Consider the following 22,310-nt stretch of genomic DNA (forward strand, 5'->3'; position numbering starts at 1 on the left):
TTCCCCTGCTGTTCTTTATTCTGAAAAGGAAGTGCAGGGAAGTAGCATTCTAGATAGAGCTTGCTAGCCAGGGGGACACCTCAAAGGACTGTGGTGAACATTAGATAAGTCAGTACACATCAAAGTTCCAACAGCTCTTCCATCTCCTTTAGTATCACATCTCCTTCCAAGCATTCCACACTCACATTCATTCAGGTTGTTGCACAGCCCAGTCCAAATCACCTTAAAATCTGCCTTGCTGATAAATCTAGTGTGAGAGGGATCAAATTCTTGAAACTTTTTTCTGAGATCATCCCTTAACCTCACCACGAATCAAACATGGCCGTGAATTGGAGGTATCTCACATTTCCATTTTCATCAGGGTGGATTCTGTCAAGTAGCAACTCAACATCTTCATCAGTAATCTCCACACCAAACCTTGAAGAAGTCTTGTTACCACACACAAGCCCTTTTCCTGAAGTAGCGGCAGGACAACTCCCATCTGTGACCATGGGCTAGGGTCAAGGCTAGGATAGGTGCAATGATGAATACAGTGGTGGAGGATGTGGCTGGTAGCAGGGGTTCCTTAGTGAACAGCTTGATTGCATCAGCAAAGGGTTGGAGCAGACCATGAGGGCCTACAATGTTTGGTCCTTTTCGGAGTTGTATGTAGCCTAAGATTTTATGTTCTACTAGCGTCAGGAATGCTACGGCTGAGAGGATAGGGAGGATGAGTATTAAAATGTTAATTATAAACATTTTGTTGGGGAGAGGGTTTGAAACTCTGAGTATAAAGGTTTAAGTTTTATGCAATTGCCAGGCTCTGCCACCCCAACAAAACCCTGGTCTCAGGTAGATTAGTTTGTGCTCACTTATTAAGCTGAGATTAGATCATTAATTGCATTAAAGGCGCTTATTTAAAGTGGGCCTTATTTCTCTTGTCCTTTCGTACTGGGAGAAATGCATAATAGATAGAAACCAACCTGGATTCCTCCAGTCTGAACTCAGATCACGTAGGACTTTAATCATTGAACAAACGAACATTTAATAGCAGTTACACCATTAGTATGTCCTGATCCAACATTGAGGTCGTAAACCCTATTGTCGATATGGACTCTAGAATAGTATTGTGCTGTTTATCCCTAGGGTAACTTGTTCTGTTGATCAATTTTTTGGATCAATAAGTGATACTATGCTTTGGCTAGCAGGTCTAGGCTTTAATCATTTGGAGGGTTTTCTGTGCTCCGAGGTCACCCCAACCGAAATTGTCAACCCATGTAAAATTTTGTTATTCCTTGGTGGTTCAAGATTGTGATTTTGGGATTGATTAATTGAGGCTCCATAGGGTCTTCTCGTCTTATTTTGTTATCCTCGCCTTTTCACGGGTAGGTCAATTTCACTGATTAAAAGTAAGACAGTAAAACCTTCGTGTGGCCATTCATACAAGTCCTTATTTAGAGAACAAATGATTATGCTACCTTTGCACAGTCAGGATACCGCGGCCATTTAACGATTGTCACCAGGCAGGCAGTGTCTCTAATACTGGTGATACTAGAGGTGATGTTTTTGGTAAACAGGCGGGGTTTGTGTTTGCTGAATTCCTTTTACTTTTTTTAATCTTTTCTTGGGTGCACGCCTGTGTTGGGTTAACAGTGTTTTTAATAAATAATTTAGTGTTGGATTATATTTATTTGCTGTTAATTATCAGTATATTATTAGTTGCTGATGTAAGCTTGTGCAAGGAGAAATATTTCTTGTTACTCATGTTAACAGTATTGTTTCTATAGTCTTATAGATTAATCCAGTAATTAGGCTAGGAGTTGATTTACTTAATATTGGAATTAAAATGTTGTTTTGTTGTCGAGCTTGAACGCTTTCTTAACTGGTGACTGCTTTTAGGCCAACTATGGTATTATTTGTTTTTACTCTCTAGTCAGGGTTGTATCCATTTGTAAAAAGCTGTACCTTTTTAGACTAACATCTAAATATACGTTGAGGCTTATCATGGTTTCTAGTATTATTTAATGTTGAACTAAAATTCTTTTCCTGGACAACCAGCTCTCACCAGGCTCGTTAGGCTTTTCACCTCTACTTATAAATCTTCTCACTATTTTGCCATATAGATGAGTTCATTCTATTAACTGTTCATAAGTAGCTCGGCTGGTTTTGGGTAGTTTAGCTTAAGTTCTCTTTGTTAAATTGTTACTAGTTAATTCATTATGCAAAAGGTACAAGGGGTAAACTTTGCTTTTTATTACTTTTAATTTTTCTTTCATCATTCCCTTACGGTACTTTCTCTATAGTGCCATCAGTGTTTAAATTTCTATCTCCTATACTTTAGATGTCTGGTGAATGTTTTATTTGATTGGTTTGTGCTAGTAATGGTGGGAAAGGTGTGGGCTAGATTTGGTTAAAGACATACATAGCTTATGAAATCTTCTAGGTGTAAACTAGGTGCTTTATTTAAGCTATATCTTGTTTTATCCAAGCACACTTTCCAGTATGCTTACCTTGTTACTACTTTTCTCCTCTCATATAATTGTCTAGCATGTGTTGATGGACTAGGGCTTTGTCATGGCATTTGAGGAGGGTGATGGGCAGTGTGTGCGTGCTTCATGGCCTTATTCAATTAAGGGCTCTATTCTTAATTTACTACTAAATCCCCCTTTGATTTTTAGGTTTCATAAAAACTTTCGTGTGAATATAAAGGGTGTTCTTGGTATAGAAAATGTAGGCGGTTTTTTCCATCCCATAAGTTACACCTTGATCTAATGTTTTTATGTATTATAGTTATGCTTACTTTTGCTCCTTTTTAGGGTTTGCTGAAGATGGCAGTACATAGACTGGAGTAGCAAGGGTTGGTGAGGTTAATCGGGGTTTATCGGTTATAGAACAGGCTCCTCTAGAGGGGTGTGAAGCATCGGCAAGTCCTCTGAGTTTTAGGCTGTTGCTGGTAGTACTCTGGCGAATAATCTAGTTTTTATGGTTATTTGGGTTTAGGGCTAAGCATAGTGAGGTATCTAATCCCAGTCTGGGTCTTAGCTATCATGTGATCAGATTATATCGAAGTCACTTTCGTAGTTTATTTTAGTTTTAATTATGGCTTTCTACAGCTTAATTAAGGTTTAACTTTATCTTGTGTGGCTCTTTAACACACTTTATGCCATAGTTCTATTAGCTTGGGTCAATAATCGTATGATTATTGACCCGCAGTGGCTGGCATGAAGTTTACCAACCCTAATTAATATGGCTTAGTCAAACTTTCGTTCATGGCTTAATTTTTATCATTGCTGTCTCCTGTGGGGGTGTGGCTAAGCAAGGTGTTGTAAGTTGCTGGTGTGGCATGCTTGATACCTGTTCCTTTTAATCTTAGTGACCTAGAGGGCACTCTCACTGAGATGTGGATATTTGCATGTGTAATTCTATTAAAAACTAATAGAAAGTCTGGGACCAAACCTTTATATTTATGGGGCTAGGAGGCCCATCTAGACATTTTCAGTGTCTTGCTTTATGAAGTGTTTAAGCTACATTAACTTGCTGTACGTAGGTGATGTCTGTATGTTTATATTATGTGGCTTATGTCAGATTTAGTATTAGATTTTCGATAGGATGATTGGTGAATCTAGGGGCGAGTCTGTCTATATGGGTGGTGAATATCTAAGTAGTTCATTGGTATGATATGGGGGGTTGAGGCTTAATTCATTATAATATACAATTATTCAAATCTGGGGGGGGGGAATAGTAAAGTATTATGTTCTGTAACCATTATTTCAACTGCACACGTTGGTTGTGCTAGCCAGAGAGCAAATACATACAAGTCCAGCTACAATTTGCTTGACTGTGTTAAGACCTTTTAAGGTCATACCTGAATCCAAGCAATCTTCCCCCCAAAATAAAAAATACCAAATGTATGAAATCACAGTTATGTGTGAGCATGGGCTGATTAGTCATTAGCCCATAGAGATGTCTTATTTAAGGTGAAAGAGTGGGCGATTTTAAGTGGGATGGCCCTGAAGTAAGAACCAGATGTCTGATAAAGTTCACTAATAGAAACCCCCACGGTTCATGGGCCCAGAGTGAGAAGAGGGATCCCTGCCGAGCGGGTTGCTGGTTTCACACAGCATGGTGATTAAGTTCGCGATATAATGGACAGGATTATAGGACATGTTGGCTTGAATTGATTTAACTTAATGTACTATGTACGATCAATAATGACTATGTACTATGTAATATTAATAATAGACTATACATGCTTATTATTCATGGTGCAAACAACTTAATGCACAATTATACATACAATGTACATGTACATATACACGAGAGAGACGCTGTTTTGATTATGTGGCAGTACAAGCATGCACGACTTACATAGCATGTATGCAGTAAAATAAATTATTTTTAGTACTGACATAGCACTGTAGTTTTGTGAATGTCTTATATCTTTTTTCAGGGAATAGTTTATATAGAATTTCACCCTTGAGTCTTGGGGAGATGTGCTGTTCTCCTTTTCCAGTTTACAAGACTGGGGTATTGCATTATAATACAAAGATTCTTCATTTCAGGAGTTTGTTTTCTTTTCTTTTCTTTTTTTTTTTTTTTTTGTTTTTTGTGGTACACGGGCTTCTCACTGTTGTGGCCTCTCCCGTTGCGGAGCACAGGCTCCGGACGCGCAGGCCCAGCCACTCCGCGGCATGTGGGATCCTCCCAGACCGGGGCACGAACCCGTGTCCCCCGCATCGGCAGGCGGACTCTCAACCACTGCGCCACCAGGGAAGCCCAGGAGCTTGTTTTTCATGAGACTAGCTATTGGTATTAATACTAGAATTAAAAGAAAGTATAGGATAGATGCAAGCTGTCCGACAGTCATATACGGGTACTCCACAGGCTGTCCTCCGATTCATGTTAGTGTCAGTAAGTCTGCCACTAGTACTCAGAACAAGAATTGACTGAAGGGTCGAAATATTATGCTTCGTTGTTTAGATGTATGGAGTATTGGAATGAATGCCAAGATTAGGATCGAGAGTGGCAGAGCTAAGACTCCTCTAGTTTGTTGGGGATTGATCATAGGATTGCATATGTGAATAGAAAGTATCATTCTGGTTTGATGTGTGGTGGCATGCTGAGTGGGTTTGCTGGGGTGTAGTTGTCAGGATCTCCTAACAGGTCGGGTGAGAATAGGGCTAGTACCAACAAGGCTAAGATTAATAGTAAAGCGTCCAAAATGTCTTTAACTGTATAATAGGGGTGGAATTGGATTTTGTCTGTATCGGATGGAATTCCTGTGTGGTTGTTAGATCCTGTTTCGTGGAGGAATAGGTGGACAGCCGCTAGTGCTGTGATGATGAAAGGGAGAATGAAGTGGAAGGCAAAGAATCGTGTTAGTGTTGCTTTATTTACAGAAAAACCACCTCAGATTCATTCGACAAGGGTGGTGCCGATACATGGGATTGCTGAGAGTAGGTTTGTGATAACAGTTGCACCTCAGAATGATATCTGTCCTCAGGGTAGGATGTAGCCTATAAATGCGGTGGCTATGACTGTAAGTAGCAGGATAATTCCAATGTTTCATGCTTCCTGAGAGGCGTAGGATCCTTAGTACAAGCCACATCCTATGGGGGCATAAAGGCAAATAAAAAACATGGAAGCTCTGTTTGCATGTATGTACCGGATGATTCAGCCATAGTTGATGTCTCGGCAGATGTGTGTTACTGATGACAAGGCAGTTGTTGTGTCTGGTGTGTAGTGTATTGCCAAGAATAGGCCTGTTAGGATTTGTAGGAGTAGGCAGATGCCTAGCAGGGAGCCAAAGTTTCATCATGATGAGATATTTGATGGGGTGGGGAGGTCAATGTGTTGTTGAGAATTCTTATTAGCAGGTGGATTTTTCGGGTGTTGGTCATTGGTGTTCTTGTAGTTGAATGACAATGATGATTTTTTATGTCATTGGTTATGGTTGAAGTTCATGTGGGAATAATGATGACATACATTGTATTTATTTTGAGCATTATTTTTGTGATTAGTTTTGTGGGGGTTTCTTCAAAATCTTCTCCTATTTATGGGGGTCTAGGGTTGATTGTGGGTGGTGGTGTTGGGTGCGGGATTGTCTTAAATTTTGGTGGTTCATTTTTAGGTTTAATGGTATTTCTGATTTATTTAGGGGGAATATTGGTCGTGTTTGGTTATACAATGGCTATGGCCACCAAACAATACCCTGAGGTTTGGGTTTCTAACAAGGTTGTGCTAGGAGCATTTCTTTTAGGGTTAGTAGTAGAGTTTTTAATAGTACTTTATATTTTGAAGGATGAGGATGTAGAGATTGTGTTTGAGTTTAATGGGCTGGGAGATTGAGTTATTTGTGATACTGGTGACTCTGGGTTTTTCAGTGAAGAGGCTATGGGAACTGTGGCGTTATATAGTTATGGTACTTGGTTGGTGATTGTTACGGGTTGGTCATTATTTATTGGTGTTGTGGTTATTATGGAGATTACTCAGGGTAATTAAATAGCAGCATGCTGAGGGTGATAGAAATAAGGAATGATTAGAAGTAGAGCTTGATAATGCCTTTTTTAAAAAAATGTTTTTTACATCTTTATGGAGTATAATTGCTTTACAATGGTGTGTTAGTTTCTGCTTTACAACAAAGTGAATCAGTTATACATATACATATGTCCCCATATCTCTTCCCTCTTGCATCTCCCTCCCTCCCACCCTTCCTATCCCACCCCTCTAGGTGGTCACAAAGCACCGAGATAAGGCCTTTTTGATTTGAGACTAATGTGGAATATTTTAGTTGAATGAAGGCTGTAGTCTTTGGTAGGATGGTTTCTAGTCAGATTAAGTCTAGTAAGGAGGTTGCTAATTTTTGGCTTATTAATAGATTTAGATGGGGAGGTAGGCAGTATATGATGGTGGGGAAGTATCCTAAAAGAGTGGAGAACTTAGAGGAGTCTGAGGGGTATATATATTTTAAGGTTTGTGTGTTAAGGTTGATTTTGAATGCTAGTACAAAATCCAAGGTTGTTACTACAAGGGCAGTCAATTTTAAATGTAGGGGTATGGTTATTAGGGGGATGGTTGTTGGAGGAATGCTGTTGGAGATGATGAAGCCAGCAAAAATACTTCCGATTAGTAGGTGCTTGATGGAGTTGATTAAGAGGGGGTTGTTTTCATTAACAGGCACAGAAGGAGAGAAGCGGGGCTGTCCTAGTAGTGCAAAGAAGATAATGTGAGTGCTATAGATAGCTGTGAGGGAGGTAGCGGTTAGAGTTATTAATAGGGCTCAGGTGTTGGTATAAAACATAGTGGCGGTTTCAATAATCAGGTCTTTAGAGTAAAATCCAGTGAGAAATGGTATTCCTGTTAGTGCTAGACATCAAATGATAAGGGCTGTTGCAGTGAATGGCAAGGTCCTGAATAACCCTCTTAGTTTTCGAATGTCCTGCTCGTTGACTAGGTTGTGAATGATAGACCCAGAGCATAGAAATAATATGGCTTTAAAGAAAGCGTGCATGCAAATGTGTAAAAATGCTAGAAGAGGTTGGTTCAGGTCAATCATTATTATTATTAAACCTAGTTGGCTGGAGGTAAAGAAGGCAATAACTTTTTCAATATCGTTTTGAGTGAGGGCACAGACAGCTGTAAAGACGGCAGTAAGGGCTCCTAGGCAGAGCATTATTGTTTGAATGAGTTTGTTGCTTTCTATTAAAGGGTAAAATCGGATAAGCAGGAAAACTCCTGCTACAACCACTGTGCTTGAGTGGAGTAGGGCCAAGACTGGGGTAGGGCTTTCTACTGCTGAAGGGAGTCAGGGGTGCAGTGCGAATTGGGCTGATTTTCCGGCTGCGGTTAGTACGAGTCCTATGAGGGGTAGGTTTAAAGAGTTCTGGTTGAGCATGAAAATTTGTTGTAGGTCTCATGCGTTTGTGTTAGATAAAAATCATGCCACTGATATGATGAATCCGACATCTCCGATGCGGTTATATAAAATTGCTTGAAGAGCAGCTGTGTTTGCGTCTGCTTGCCCATACTATCTTCCGATAAGCAGGAAAGATATGATTCCTACTCCTTCTCATCCAATAAAAAGTTGGAAGAGGTTGTTGGCTGTAACAAGGATTAGTATAGTGATAAGGAAGAGGAGTAAATACTTGAAGAATTGGTTGATATAAGGGTTGGAGTGTATATATCATATTGAGAATTCTATAATGAACCATGTGGCTCTGGGCAAGGGTCACCTTTGTCATCATGTGACCACCTGCCCGGAGACTATAAAATGTGGAGAGACACCCTCAGGCCCCTGAGAGATTCTCAGTTGCAAATATTAATCGTAATCAATACTAGGTATGTTAACTTTGTTTATGGTGTATTTTGTGATGTAGCATATTTTAAAAAACATATAGTCAAATATATCTTTTTTCCATAGCTTCTAGGTGTTCTGACATGGCTAAAATTCTTCCTAACCAACAGGATATTCCTTTAATCTCTTACATTTTATTACAAAATGTTTAATTTTTACATTTATGTTGTGTTTCATCTAAAATTTATTTTTGAATAGTATGAGATAATAATCTTTATTTTCTCCTATTTAGAATGACAGTTGGGTCAACACATTTGATAAATCAGCCATTATGTTCCCACAAAATTAAAATATACCAGTGCCAAATATAAAATTTCAATTATGTATACACTGGAATCTATTGTTCTCCACTTGGTTTCACTCTTGGATTTTCTATTCTTATACCGAAAACAATTTTTTAAAAATTCTGATGACTTTAAATTGTTTCACTTTCTTACAAGGCCAGTCTTCTGTTTTTCTTTGTTGTAATTATTTTGGCTATTCACAAGATTTTAATTTTCAAATAGAATTCGAGATCATTTTATACAACTAAAAACTGATTGCTGTGATCCCATTGGAAATTACATTAAATTTATAATATAATTCAGAGAGAATTGAAAATTTCATCACATTAATCTTTCTGTCAAAAGCATGACATCTCATTCAACTATTCAGATCATATCTTACATTATTAAGATTGAGTAGTTTCCGGTATATAGTGTAATACTTGGTTCCTTAGTCAATGTTTGCTTTTTTCGTCATTTCATTGTTACCATGGTTTTCTACTTCCATATTTTGCTAATTTATTCAAATGCTACAAATTGCTTTTTAAAATTTTTCCTTTGGGGACTTCTGCTTCCCACTATGATAGATTAGCTTGTATTAGACCAACTTGCCCCTTCAAGAATAAGTATAAAATTTGTAAGAAAAACCAAAATCAGCTCTTGGAAAGGTAATAGAGTAAAATTAAGAAAACCACAGTTTTACAGGGCAAAGATCCTAGAGAGAAGACAAAAGCATTGACAAGAGTCCAATATTTTCTATCACTTTTCTTTCAAAGTATATGTTGATTAATAACAGTAGGAAATGTAGTAAACAAGCATAAATAAGGTCAGAACTTATGGTGGCCTCTAGGAACCAGGGGGGGCAAATAATTGTAATTCAAGCCTACAAAGTGATCTAATATCTGGAGGAGAAAGACCCTGTAGAAAAGGGAGCTGTAGAAAAATGAGCTTAACATTCTGTTATGCTTTTCTCCTTGAAGCCTTATTCATTTCTTCAAGTCATGGGACAAAGGCTAAGAAATTAAAGGAATACATATTTACAGTCTAAACTAGAGATCAGAATCTATGACCCACAGGTTCAATTCAGCCCAATATCTGTTTTTATAAATAAAGTTTTATTGGAGCAAAGACATATTCATTTGTTTATGGTTTCTCTAATGGATGCTTTTGTGGCTCAGTAGCGGAACTGAGTAGTTATGACAGAGACCGTATGTTCTGAAAAGCCTAAAATATTTACTATTTTGCTGTTCACTTAAAATGTTTGCCGATCCCTGGTCTCATCCAAACAATTTTAATTACAAGGGGGATTTTCTTGATACTAATGCTAGGAAAACAAGGGTAAGAATAAACAAGGATTGCCCTAAACAAAAGCTAATAGGAAACTGGCTAAACATCATAAAGACTAAAATAGTTTATCCTTACTTGGACCAGGAAAAGTTGCCCTTACTTCTAGCACATTCTAGAAGTAAAGTAAATAGATCAAAGAGGAAAATAGGATCTTGCAGAGCCCTCCACAATTTTTCAAACACACCACTGGCATTAAATAAATAATTTCCAGGACTGTCAGGAGATGGGGTAAAAATGACAGAAATTCAAGAGGAAAAAAAAAGTGCATATAAGACCATATAAGACAAATCCAGAGCAAACATCATTTTCAATGGTGAAAAACTGAAAGCATTTCCTCTAAGATCAGGAACGAGACAAGACTCTCTCTCCTTTTACCCAACATCAATAGTTTTGGAAGTCTTAGCCATGGTAATCAGAGAAGAAAAAGAAATAAAAGGAAACCAAATTGGAAAAGAAGTAAAACTGTCACTGTTTGCAGGTAACATGATACTATACATGAAAATTCTAAAGCTGCTATAAGAAGACTACTATAGCTCATCAATGACTTTAATAAAGTTGCAGGATACAAAATTAATACATAGAAATCTCCTGCATTCCTATACACTAACAACAAAATATCAGAAAGAAAAATTAAGGAAACAATCCCATTTACCATTGCATCCAAAAGAATAAAATCCCTAGGAATAAACTTACCTAAGGAGGCAAAAGGCCTGTACTCACAAAACTATAAAACACTGATGAAAGAAATCACAGATGACACAAACAGATGGAGAGATATACCATGATTTTGGACTGGAAGAATCAATATTGTCAAAATGCCTATACTACCCAAAGTAATCTATAGATTCAGTGCAATCCCTATCAAATTATCAATAGCATTTTTCACAGAATTAGAACAAAACATTTTACAATTTGTATGGAAACACAAAGACCCCGAAAAGCCAAAGCAATCTTGAGAAAGAAAAACAGAACTGGAGGAATCAGGTTCCCTGACTTCAGACTATACTACAAAGCTACAGTAATCAAAACAATATGGTACTGACACAAAAACAGGATAGAAAGTCCAGACATAAACCCACACATCTATGGTCACCTAATCTATGACAAAGGAGGCAAGAATATACAATGGAGAAATGACAGTCTCTTCAGTAAGTGGTGCTGGAAAAACTGGAAAGCTACATGTGAAAGAATGAAATTAGAACACTCTCTAACACCATACACAAAAATAAACTCAAAAGGCACTAAAGACCTAGAAGTAAAACTGAATACTATAAAACTCTTAGAGGAAAACATAGGCAGAACACTCTGACATATATCACAGTATCACAGTAAGAACTTTTTTGATCCACTTCCTAGAGTAATGAAAACAAACAAAAAAATAAACAAATGGGGCCTAATTAAATGTAAAAGCTTTTGCATAGCAAATAAAACCATAAGCAAAATGAAAAGACAACCCACAGAACGGAAGAAAATATTTGCAAACAAATGATCAACAGGGATTAATCTCCAAAATATACAAACAGCTCATGCAGCTCAAAATCAAGCAAACAACCCAATCAAAAAATGGGCAGAATATCTAAATAGACATTTCTCCAAAGAAGACATACAGATGGCCAATAGGCACATGAAAAGTGCTCAATATCACTAATTATCAGAGCAATGCAAATCAAAACTACAATGACGTATCACCTCACACCGGTCAAAATGTCCACCATCAAAAAATCTACAAACAATAAATGCTGGAGAGGGTATGGAGAAAAGGGAACCCTTTTGCACTGTTGGTGGAAATGTAAATTGGTACAGCCACTATGGAGAACAGTATGGAGGTTCCTTTAAAAATAAAAAAGAGAGCTACTATATGATTCAGCAATCCCACTCCTAGGCATATATCTGGAGAAAACCATAATTTGAAAAAATATATGTACCCCAATGTTCATTGCAGCACTATTTACAATAGCTGGGACATGGAAGCAACCTAAATGTCCATCGATGGAAGAATGGATAAAGAAAATGTGGTACATATATATAATGGAATATTACTCAGTCATAAAAATAACAAAATAATGCCATTTGCAGTGACGTGGATGGACTTAGAGACTGTCATACTGAGTGAAGTAAGTCAGACAGAGAAAGACAAATATCATATGATATTGATTATATGTGGAATCTAAAAAAACGGTACAAGTGAACCTATTTACAAAACAGAAATAGAGTCACAGATGTAGAAAACAAACTTATGGTTACCAAGGGGGAAAGAGGGGTAGGGATAAATTGGGAGATTGGGATTGACATATACAAACTACTACATATAAAATAGATAACTAATAAGGACCTACTGTATAGCACAGGAAACTACTCAATACTCTGTAATGACCAATATGGGAATAGACTCTAAAAAAGAGTGGATATATGTATATGTATAACTGATTCATATTGCTGTACAGGAGAAACTAACACAACATTGTAAATCAACTATACTCCAATAAAAATTAATTTAAAAAATAAAAATAAATTAAAAGAAGAGAAGAGGGAAAATACAGAAATTTGTACCAAAAAACTAGAATCTATAAAAAAAGGAAAATCGGAGAAATTCTAAATTTGAGAACTGCAATAACTGAAATTAAACATTTAAAATGGGGTTAAGGGACTTCCCTGGCAGTCCAGTGGTTAGGACTCTGCACCTTCACTGCTGTTGCCCTGGGTTCTATCCCTGGTAAAGGAACTAAGATCCTGCAAACTGCGAGGTGTGGCCACAAAAATATGGGGTTAAAAGCAGAATAACAAACGGAAGAGAAGACCAGTAAAGCTGAAGTTGGTATAAAAATAAATATCCAGAAAAATACAGAAAAGAACAAAAGACCTAATGGCCTGTCATTCATATAATTGGATTTATATTAGAGGAGGAGAGGAATAACAGGGCAGAACAATAACTGAAAAAATATTGGCTGTGGAACTTTTCAAATCTGATCAAAATCACAAATTTAAAATTCCTTTTTAAATTGAAATTGTGTTTTAGTTAAATTAAAACTGTTGCTTTTACTTAAAATATCTTCCTCCTAAGAGCAGTCTTCTTTGATTAAGTTGTTTCTTTTGGTCTGTTCTATCTGCTGGGGCTCCTTAGCAACTACAAAATTTTCTCTTGCCTGCTCATAAAGACTTAGTCCAAATACTGGAGTGAGGTGACAGCGACCTGGGGAGTGGTGCAAAGCACTTTATTCCTAGTCTAAGAGGCAACAATCAAATTGTCAGTTCCCTGCCACTCTAATTTTCAGTAGTACAGAGAACTCAGCATGCTAGGGTTGCTGTCTCACAGCACCTCCAGTGCAGAGGGACCAGCCAGTCTTCTTTGAAGCACACCTGAAGGAAATACACAGCTTCTCCCCTTGTGGGGAATAGGATTCATGGTTATCTTCAGGTCAGGTTCTATCTGGAACCCATCTGGTCCTTTAGATCTTCACCCTAAACTCCCCTCCACTTTTCCCAAAGTGATATTAAGCCCCAGGGGAAAATAGCCATACTCTCTCTTCTAGGACTCCCGTTAAGCCTGAGGCCTTGCTACCAGCCTCTAACCCTCAGTTTAACTTGTGTATAGCATGGAAGAGATATAGCTGTTGGGTGGAAATTAGGATAATGACAGCAGGGCAGAAGTGGTCAAGCTGCCATCTCTTCCTATTTTCCTAATCTTGCCTCTTTCAAAACGTATTTAAATAATACTATTTCTTCAAAAAGACTTATTATTACAGAAAATTCTTTTAAACAACTCTCTCTCTGAAGGAAATTTCATGCAACTGAAATAAAAGCCCAAAATATGCTTTTATTCTTACATGGCAGTAAACCAAACAGATCATTAGTGGAAACATCACTGTAATAACTTTTCTTTTCATACACCAAATAGTTTTGTGCAGAACATAATTTTACTAACAGTATCTCCTTTTATGTATACGCCATAAAATCTACTGTAGAATCCACTCCAAAATAATTATGTGTTTATACATTTTAATTTCAATAGAAAGTTATAAAAATAGAATCATTTCTTCTGTTTAGGCATATATTTGTTGGTAGATTTTTCTCATTTAAAAAAAATTCCCCATGAGAAGATAAAACATGATGGCTATGAATTTCTGAGCCAACTGAGTCAGATAGGTATAACATTTAACATTGCATGGAAGATTTTACAGAGATATGTTCAATATTCTCTAAATTTAAAATGCTCTTTTTCCCCCAATGATTATATCATAAATAGAAAAAATGAATTATTAAACCCTCAGAAGTTAAGAATTTTCCAAGTTCTAAATATATTGAATTAATAGGATGCAATTTCTTTTCTTGTTTTCTGGATTTCAAATGACAGTGCACCAGCAGCAAACAAAAGCTGAACCAAATTAACACTAAAAAATGAAGAAAAATGAAGCTGGCATCTTAGCTCAGGGGATCTTGCCAAAGGAAAGTAGTTTCTTTCTCCATTCCTAAACTCATTCCATTTTCAGAGAATGAAATGGACTTCTTATTCTACACTAGTAAAAAGGAGACTGAATTTAAGAAATTCAAATGCTTGTGAGGAGACATGCTAAATATAAGCATCCATATTTACATAATAAATATCATAAGGAGACCTCAGAGTACTATGATTAAAAGCTGTTATTCCTTTAGTTTATCAATACAAAATTTATACGCAGTGTGGCAGGTGATTATCTGAGACAAACCCAGATTTATGGGCAGTACTGTTAGTGAGAGTCCCAATATAACTTATCCATGATTACTCAGCCATGAGGATGCACCTCACACACTTCCCACCACCCACTGAATTATGACCAGTTTCAATATTAAAAGGACCTCTGAGAGATACTTCAATAACCTAATAATACAGATGAAGGAATGGAGGACCAAAGAGATTAAACAACATCTAGTCACCATTTAGTAGAGTTGGAGAAGATCCCAGGTTTCCAGATTTCTACTGACACAGATTTTTATGCCCATTTAGTAATTAGATACCAACTAATTCAATAGAAATGAAATGTAGAAACAGCTGGAATTTTCTCATGTCTGAAATATCTCTATCTCTACCTCTATATCTATATATAAACTCACTCACTTTTAAGATATTCAGAGAAGACAATTATCCAACAAATCACCTGAAGGAGAAAGAGGGAAAAGCACCAGAGTGAACTTTTGGGGTATTTGAGAAAGAAGAAATTTGCTGGGTGAAAATAATGAATTTGGTCTCTAACATGTTAGGTATTAGGTATCAACAAAAGAGCATTTGGTTGAGTGCACTGTAAGGAAGAAAAACAAATACACCTCAAGGTGTTAAAAGGAATGGATTTAACATGCCACAAGGTCTTTTGAAAGAATTAACTCATTCCTCTACACAACACAAAATGAAAGCTGGAAATTTGTGAATAAACCTCAAAAGTAGTGACAGTATTATGACATTGATGGATGAAATGTAAGGTGGTTCTTAGGTGAGCATAAGTTGCTATTCATTAAGAAAAATGTATTTTGGACGCACAGGCTCAGTGGCCATGGCTCACGGGCCAAGCCACTCCGTGGCATGTGGGGTCTCCCCGGACCAGGGCATGAACCCATGTCCCCTGCATCGGCAGGCGGATTTTCAACCACTGCGCCACCAGGGAAGCCCAAAAAAATGTATTTTTTAAAGTAGATTAAAGAAAATTTGTTATAAACAATCAACACATTAATACAATTTGAGTTTTATTAAATTCTAAATGGGATTCAACTTTGTAAGGGAGCTTAACATATGCAGTGACAAAGCAGTGGACAATTATAAAAGAGATTATAAGCCATAAACTGGAATTTCCACAACTATTATGAAACACAGAAAGCAATTTTCCTATTAAATGACAGTAGATAGAGCTCTGGAAAGAAGTCTCTAAACAATTTATGACTTAAAAGCATTTGTCTTTCAGAAAACATGGTGAGTTAATTTTCTCATTTATGAGCAAAGAATGTTAAAATAGGGATGACATAATAACTTAATTCTTAGGCCATATAAATTCTTTAGCTTGAAATTTTATTTCCTTTGACCTAACATGATTTTAATTGATTTAAAACAAATAGATTTCAGTGACATTCAGAAATTGATTTATTTTTTTTAATTTAATGTACAAATCTGCAAGTGATTATTTAAAAACTTTTTTTATTACTATTATAGATTCTGTGAAAAATAAAGAGAAGTATTAGATACTATCCTTCCCCTTGTGAAGTTTACATTCTTATTGGGAATACAGGAATTACCAAATCAGTAGTATATATTTACTATATTCATTAGGTCACTGAAACAGTTCCTAAGTAATGGACAAAATTGAAAAAAATAATCTAGGACCAGATTATTTAAAAAATCACACAAATCAGACAGGAATTTAAATTTAATATGATAGACAACATAAAGATATTAGAGGATTTTTAGTAGAGAATTGAAATATTTTCCTCCTGTTATTGTCAAGATAAAATTAGTTTGGGGAAGAGTAAGCTAGCAGTAACATGCAGAAAGAATTTAAAAAGGGAAAAAATAGAGGTAAGGAGACTGTTAAGAAGCTGTTATTATGATCTAGTAACAAAAAAAATTAGTTCCTAATGAATGTTCTGGTTGTAAGGGCTAAGATTTGTATGTTAGTGATTTGTGATGATACAATTTACTGTTATATGAATTATAATATAATTTCATACATGTGAGACGGAGAATCAGTAGTCAAAGGTGACTAAAATTTTTTGCCTGCAGTATAATCTACAAAAATATTGAATCACTATGTTGCACACCTGAAGTTAATATAATATTGTCATCAAATACTCTTCAATAAATTTTTTTTTTGCCTGAAATACTGAAAGGATAGTGCCAAATGGACTTGGAAATTAAGAAGGAATATTTATGTTAATGAAAGCAATTTTAGGTTAAGACTATGAGGAAATGGCTAACACTAACCATTACAGCATGAAGCAAAGATCACCTACTGTGAGGCATTTGGATGAATAAATTAGCAACTTGAGACACTTGTTTGCCTCTTCCTGGAGAAGGAAATCCTGCTGAGCATCCATGTACCATCACAGCAAGAAAATCAAGAACATGAAGAATGACAGACTATTAAGTATAAGAATTTTATGTGGCTTGCATCTCACAAGGTACACCAGATAAAAAGTAAACATGGAGGGTCTTCCCTGGTGGTGCAGTGGTTGAGAGTCCGTCTGCCGATGCAAGGGACACGGGTTCGTGCCCCGGTCCGGGAGGATCCCACATGCTGCGGAGCGGCTGGGCCCGTGAGCCATGGCCTCTGAGTCTGCGTGTCTGGAGCCTGTGCTCCGCAACGGGAGGGGCCACAACAGTGAGAGGCCCGCGTATCACAAAAAAAAAAAAAAAAAAGTAAACGTGGAGCCACAATAAACATCACATACAGTATCATTTTCACTCCATTACTGCACATTTTATAAGAACTCCAAAAATGTCTATCGATCTCCTCCCAGTTCTGAAAGTTGCTAGAGGGTCTTTTACTTGTGCTCCAAAATCTAGTCCTCTTAAGTGTGATTCATATGACATCTATCATTTTCCCTATTTACTTCTAGTTTTCAAAATTATCAAGTCCTATGAAGTGAATCACTGAAATTCTTGCCAGTCTCTGTTGAAGGGGCTATTTTTGCTAATAGGTCTGCAGGTATTGAAAGCACTGCTACTTCTGTCAATGATTGTGTGAAGACTGCTAACAAGTAAGGTCTGAAAACTGGCACCAAAGGAGATGGACCTGGCTCCTGTTGTTTCTGAGGTTGTTGGCACCAACACCACTCATGCCTTGTCCTCTCTGTGTACCCTCCAGTTAGAATAACTTCCTTTTTTATTTTTGCTTTCTTATTTTTACTAGTGTATGATTATAAACCCACAGATAAAAGACTGGGGAGGAATATCATTGTTTTGCCTTAAAATAAATTTCTCGTAGGTTGGAAACAAAACCTTAGACCACATAGGTGGGCTTTAGCACTGTTCCTTCAAAGTTTCATAGGCTAAATTTATGGTAAAAGTGAATTATTCAAGCAGAAATAATGGAGCATAAATAAGAGAGATCAGAACTGGAGATGTAGATTCTAGAGTGAAAAACTGCTGCTCTTTCCAAAGAATTGCATATGAAACTGAGGTGGAGGATGTTTCAAGAAATGAAGTCTGGAGAAAACGGTGGCAGCAATAGCTGGAATGAGGGCCCAGTTGAGCTGTCAGGTATTTGGGAAATTGCCAGAGGTATACAACACGGTAAACATCAAATAGTACCAGTAAGCCAAATCCTAGAAATAAAGAAAAAAACTAAATATTCTGGAGGAGGAAATCTTTTCCCAATTACAAAAAAATCTCTTCTTCCAACCATATAATTTCATCCCCAGCTACCAGTAATATTGTAAATCTCTAGTAAAAGTGTATCCTGATAATAGAGAGGGAAGTAAGATATAGAAAATACAAACTGGACAGAGTGATTGCTAGACCATGAAAGAGAAAACATTTTGACGGTAAGAGAGATTGATGGAACAGGGCTGGTTTTAAAACAACAAGTCTATGTAATTTTGTTTTATAAGCAATGATTTTAGACATGACTGAAGAATTAATAATTTTAATGGGCTTTGTTGAGCCTAATATATATCTCACTCAATCTTTATTACCAATACTCTATGACACAATTCCAGAAAAAATGATATTCCAGTCAGAATCATGGTCAACGATAAGCATAAAGAATGAGGTATGGCTGCTCTTAAGTGTTCACATTCAAAAGCTATCCTATGTCATTCAGGTAAAAGCAGAAGAAAAATTTGTTCCTGCTTATAGTAGCTTTCCAAAAGTCTCTGATGATTCCTAATCCCATGTCGTTATCAATTAAGGTAATAACATTATGAGCTCTAGGAACCCCTAATGTCATAACTGCAAAAGGGAAAAAGCTCAGAAAATAAAGGAAAAATTTAAATCCACAAGTTCAAATATTTGAATTGATAGGGGATAAAAATCCTAATTCAGAAATTTCAGATTGATTAATGTCAAATCAAAATCGTTTGAGCGATGCCCACGAGTGGTTGGAACAGATATGGGCTGCCGCTGGGGCTGTGTAATCCACTTCCTGGGTGCCAAGAGGCTGCTGGGCTGGGGCCAAGGCGGGCAGCAGCCCTCGGGGAAAGTGGCACAGAGGTGCTTCTGCCAGATAGCACCACTGGACACAAAACTGAGAAATGGGAAGAAGTACAGAGATTTAATATGAGAAAATCTTTGGATTTTCAAGACATACCACACATTACATCATCATCATCATCACCATCATCATGGTTATTATTTACTGTGGATGAATCCAGAGAAGTATAAAAGAAAAGATACCTAAGATCCTCAGTGGAAAGTCTTTCAGTCAAGAGCAGGAAAGAACATCTGCCAGTTTAGCAGTAGCATGATTTCATATCACTTTCATGGCGTGTGGCTGACAGGGTCTTGGTGGTCCGGCCGGGTGGCAGGTCTGAGCCTCTGAGGTAGGAGAGCTGAGTTCAGGACACTGGTCCACCAGAGACCTCCCGGTCCCACATGAAATCAATAGGCAAGAGCACACCCAAAAATCTCTGTTTCAATGCTAAGACCCAGCTCCACTCAATGACCAGCAAGTTCCAGTGGTGGACACCCCATGCGAAACAACTAGCAAGACAGGAACACAGCCCCACCTTTCAGGCAGAGAGGCTGCCTAAAATCATAATAAGTATACAGACACCCAAAAACACACCACCGGATGGGGTACTGCCCACCAGAAAGACAAGATCCAGCCCCATCCACCAGGATACAGGCACCCTCCAACAGGAGCCCACACAACCCACTGAACCAACTTTAGCCACTGGGGGCAGACACCAACAACAACGGGAGCCACAAACCTGCAGCCTGCAAAAAGGAGACCCCAAACAAAGTAAGTTAAGCAAAATGAGAAGACACAGAAATACACAGCAGATGAAGGAGCAAGGTAAAAATCCACCAGACCAAAAAAAAATTAAGAGGAAAGAGGCAGTCTACCTGAAAAAGAATTCAGAGTAATGATAGTAAACATGATCCAAAATCTTGGAAACAGAATGGAGAAAATATAAGAAACATTTAACAAGGACCTAGAAGAACTAAAGAGCAAACAAACAATGATGAACAACACAATAAATGAAATCTAAAATTCTTTAGATGGACTCAATAGCAGAATAACTGAGGCAGAAGAACGGATAAGTGACCTGGAAGATGAAATAGTGGAAATAACTACCACAGAGCAGCATAAAGAAAAAGAATGAAAAGATTTGAGGACAGTCTCTGAGACATCTGGGACAAGATTAAATGCACCAACATTCGAATAATAGGGGTCTCAGAAGAAGAGAAAAAGAAAGGGACTGAGAAAATATTTGAAGAAATTACAGTTAAAAACTTCCCTAATATGGGAAAGGAAATAGTCAATCAAGTCCAGGAAGTGCAGACAGTCACATACAGGAAAAACCCAAGGAGAAACATACCAAGACACATATTAATCAAACTATCAAAACTTAAACAGAAAGAAAAAATATTGAAAGGGAAAGGCAACAAATAACATACAAGGGAATCCCCATAAGGTTAACAGCTGATCTTTCAGCAGAAACTCTGCAAGCCAGAAGGGAGTGGGAGGACATATTTAAAGTGATGAAAGGGAAAAACCTACAACCAAGATTATTCTACCCAGCAAGGATCTCATTCAGATTCAACGGAGAAATTAAAACCTTTACAGACAAGCAAAAGCTGAGAGAGTTCAGCACCACCAAACCAGCTTTACAACAAATGCTAAAGCAACTTCTCCAGGCAGGAAGCAAAAGAGAAGGAAAAGACCTACAATAACAAACCCAAAACAATTGAGAAAATGGTAATAGGAACATACATATTGATAATTACTTTAAATATAAATGGATTAAATGCGCAAACCAAAGGACACAGACTGGCTGAAAGGACACAAAAACAAGACCTGTAGATATGCTGTCTACAAGGTACCCATTTCAGACCTAGGAAAACATACAGACTGAGGTGAGGCGATGGAAAAAGATATTCCATGCAAGTGGAAATCAAAAGAAAGCTGGAGTAGCAATTCTCATATCAGACAAAATAGACTTAAAGACTATTACAAGAATAAAGAAGGACACTACCTAATGAGCAAGGGATCAATGCAAGAAAAAGATATAACAATTGTAAATATTTATGCACCCAACAAAAGAGCACCACAGTACAAAAGGAAAATGCTAACAGCCATAAAAGGGGCAATCGACAGTAACACAATCATAGTAGGGGACTTTAACACCCCACTTTCACCAATGGACAGATCTTCCAAAATGAAAATAAATAAGGAAACACAAGCTTTAAATGACACATTAAACAAATGGACTTAATTGATATTTATAGGACATTCCATCCAAAAAGAACAGAATGCACTTTCTTCTCAAGTGCTTATGGAACATTCTCCAGGATAGATCATATTTTGGGTCACAAATCAAGCCTTGGTAAATTCTAGAAAGTTGAAATCATGCCAAATATCTTCCGACCACAATGCTATAAGACTAGATATCAATTACAGTAAAAAAAAAAACTGTAAAAAATACAAACACATGGAGGCTAAACAATACACTACTAAATAACCAAGAGATCACTGTAAAAATCAAAGAGGAAATCAAAAAATCCCAAGGAACAAATGACAATGAAAACATCATGATGCAAAACCTATGGGATGCAGCAAAAACAGTTCTAAGAGGGAAGTTTATAGCAACACAATCCTAACTCAAGAAAACAGAAAATTCTCAAATTAACAACCTAACCTTACAACTAAAGCAATTACAGAAAGAAGAACAAAAAAACAAAGTTAGCAGAAGGAAAGAAATCATAAAGGTCCAATCAGAAATAAATGAAAAAGAAATGATGGAAACAATAGCAAAGGTCAATAAAACTAAAAGCTGGTTCTTTGAGAAGATAAACAAGATTGATAAACCATTAGCAAGACTCATCAAAAAAAATAGGGAGAAGACTCAAATCAACAGAATTAGAAATGAAAAAGGGGAAGTAACAACTGACACTACCAAAATACAAAGGATCATGAGAGATTACTACAAGCAGCGACAGGCCCATAAAATGGACAACCTGGAAGAAATGGACAAATTCTTAGAAAAGAACAACCTTCCAAGACTGAACCAGGAGAAATAGAAAATATAAACAGATCAATCACAAGCACTGAAACTGAAACTGTGATTAAAAATCTTCCAACAAACAAAAGCCCAGGACCAGATGGATTCCCAGGAGAATTCTATCAAACATTTAGAGAAGAGCTAACACCTATCCTTCTCAAACTCTTCCAAAATATAGCAAAGGG

The 22,310-nt window shown here is 37.1% G+C and overlaps 1 long non-coding RNA gene and 2 pseudogenes across 1 annotated transcript in view; all 3 read right to left on the bottom strand.

The window, feature by feature from the left end:
• LOC132518160 (uncharacterized) overlaps positions 1-22,310 on the bottom strand; it is a 522,958-nt gene that overhangs the window by 390,901 nt on the left and 109,747 nt on the right. The window lies entirely within an intron of this gene.
• LOC132516968 (cytochrome b-like) lies at positions 4,419-5,879 on the bottom strand (annotated as a pseudogene).
• LOC132517888 (NADH-ubiquinone oxidoreductase chain 5-like) overlaps positions 6,324-22,310 on the bottom strand; it is a 53,777-nt pseudogene continuing 37,790 nt past the window's right edge.

This window comes from Lagenorhynchus albirostris, chromosome 3, assembly GCF_949774975.1.
Source record: "Lagenorhynchus albirostris chromosome 3, mLagAlb1.1, whole genome shotgun sequence".
Lineage (NCBI taxonomy): Eukaryota > Metazoa > Chordata > Mammalia > Artiodactyla > Delphinidae > Lagenorhynchus > Lagenorhynchus albirostris.